Raw genomic sequence first — 2,849 nt, forward strand, 5'->3', positions numbered from 1 at the left:
TTCATGTTACATTAACAGATAAAACTTTTTTTTTTAAATATTAGTAAATGTAGAAAAAAAATGATGAAACAAGTAGCTAAAGAAAATCTTTAATATTGTGATTAGTACGATGGGGGCTTGGTTTTATTAATCAGGCATTTTGTTTAAATATTACAAACACAAACATATGAACGGATGGGTGAATCTCACAAGAACGTACATTTAACATGCATGCATTCACAAAGCTGTCAAACTAGAATTGATAAAAATTAGACACGCCTTTTAATTTAAGAATAAATTGTGTCTGCAGGAACAATTATGGCAAGTTTTTGCTGAAGCCTTTCATATTTGGATCTGTGGCATCATTCCCATAAATCACAAATGGTTAAAACATCACATGTGGTACTTGTCCAATCAATGCTACTGACCTCATAAATACTCAAATAAGAAGGTTAACCCAAGATTACTTACACTCATGTCGTTCCAAACTTCTAAGATCTTCGTTCATCTTCGGAACACTAATATATTTTGATGAAATCCGAGATGTTTCTGATCTCCCTATACAAAATATGTAAATTCCAAATTTCAAGGCCTGGAAAGGTAGTAAAGACATCGTTAAAATAGTTCATGTGACTGTAGTGGTTCAAGCTTAATGTTATGAGGTGATGAGAATACTTTTTGTGAGCAAAAACAAATATAACTTTATTCAACAATTTCTTCTCTTCCCTGTAGGTCTCCTACTGTTGTCGTAGTAAACACAGTGCAGCGCTTCCGTGTTCTACGTCAGAACTCATTCTGCATCCGGCTCATTATTGGCCAACGCTGTTCACACGAGCACCACAATGCATGCGTGTGTGATGCTGATGCAGGAGCTGGCCAGTAATGAGTCAGCGTTCTGATGTAGATCCCAGAAGCACTGCTCTGTTAGTTTTTGCGCACAAAAAAGGATTTGTCACTTCATAATATTAAGGTTGAACCACTGTAGTCACATGGACTATTTTAATGATGTCTTTACTACCTTTCCGGGCCTTGAAATTTGGAATGACATTGCTGTGTATATAGGGAGATCAGAAACCTCTCAGATTTCATCAAAAATATCTTAATTTGTGTTCCTAAGATGAGCGGGTTTGGAAAGAGGGTCAGTAATTAATGACAGAATTGTCATTTTTGGGTGAACTAACCCTCTACGATCATCCAACACTTCTTTTTATGAGGGTTGTAAAGACTTTTTGGCAGCAGTTTAATCAATCTTTTAAAAGTGTCATTAAAAACATCAGTTAGACCCTTTTAGAATTGCACAAATCTCTAAAACACACCAGTCACAAAACACATGAGACATTTAGTACATTAACATTTGTTTTATTAAATCATCATAAGGCCGCTGAGTAGTGTGCAGACTTCTTAAAGAGAAACAAATGCCCTGCGCTCAGAGCACTGCCCACTGAAGAACTCAAGATTACTGACGCCAAGTAAGGCACATTTAGAAACATCTGATCCATCACCCCACCTGAGTAATGTGCAGCCTGTCATCTGTACATATCAAACTATATCATTCATGGATGAGGATTTTCAAAGTACCTTCTATGATGATCTGAATAACTATCAAATATAAATTCTCAATGTGACGAATAAACATCTCGAGTCGCCCATTACATCCCAAAATAACTCAAATCAATAGAGTATACAGTCATTACACTCAAGTGATATTCTATGTGAGCCAACAGACTTGGGTAAGGGACAGATTTAATTAACCTGACCATTAATGGCCACCTTAACCTTTTGTAATTAAGAAAAAAAAGACTTACTGTTCAACAAAAAAAAAGAAAAGAAAACATGCTTGTTAAAAAAAAAAATGCTATGATTTTTTGGTATCTCTGCCTCAATGACATCCAATGACTTCTTTCAATGACCCAACACCATATTTTTTCAAATGCCCCATCACAAGCTTCCAACAGCATACACATTAGTAAAGGAGCAATACCTCCACCATTCACATTCACACAGAGAACAGCAGCAATCGGATCGGAAAATGATCAAGTTCTCAGTCTCACAAACACATTAGATGGACTGTCACAGAGTCTGTTTCACCGTGAGACTGAACAATGCAGAAGACATTTAGAGGCTAGACAAAGACAAGGAATGGCAAAAACAAGGTTAACGTTTGCCTGTAAAGGCCAGGATTGAGTCTTTAAATATGGGAAACGCACAACTTTTTTTTCTTTTTTCAGATTATGCCAATAATGGGTCTCATTCGTGAGAACAAGCAGAACAACCAATCAGTAAATTGTTTTGGTTGCATTGAATGTGTTGTGAACATTAGCACATGCAATTAAAGGGGCTAGTTTACATAGGAATGGTTTTATGATTGATAGCGCATACGATTCCATGCAACAATTTATGTAAAAATGGTTTTACAAACATTTGCATATGAAATTTTCAATTCAACAATTTACGTAAGAATGGTTTAACAAATATTAACGCATTTGATTGAATGCGATAATTTAAACAACAATGGTTAAGGACATTCACACATTCAATTCAATGTAACAATTTTCTTAAGAATGGTTTATGAATTTTAACATTTAATTTAATGCAAAAATTTACAATGATTTCAAGATTGTTGGCGCATTCGATTTTTTACGCCAATTTACATATGAATAGTATGGAGCCCCGTACATGACATCAAGAAAAAAAGTAAACCTTGCGCACAATTTACTAATTCGTTCCCGCGATTTGCTAAATTGTGTGCACGATTTACTATTTCATTCCCTCTATTTGCTAAATTGTGCGCACAATTTACTAATTCGTTCCTTCGATTTGCTAAATTGCACACAGGATTTACTATTTCGTTCTCTAGACTTATAAATCAT

Source organism: Chanodichthys erythropterus, chromosome 2, assembly GCF_024489055.1.
Source record: "Chanodichthys erythropterus isolate Z2021 chromosome 2, ASM2448905v1, whole genome shotgun sequence".
Lineage (NCBI taxonomy): Eukaryota > Metazoa > Chordata > Actinopteri > Cypriniformes > Xenocyprididae > Chanodichthys > Chanodichthys erythropterus.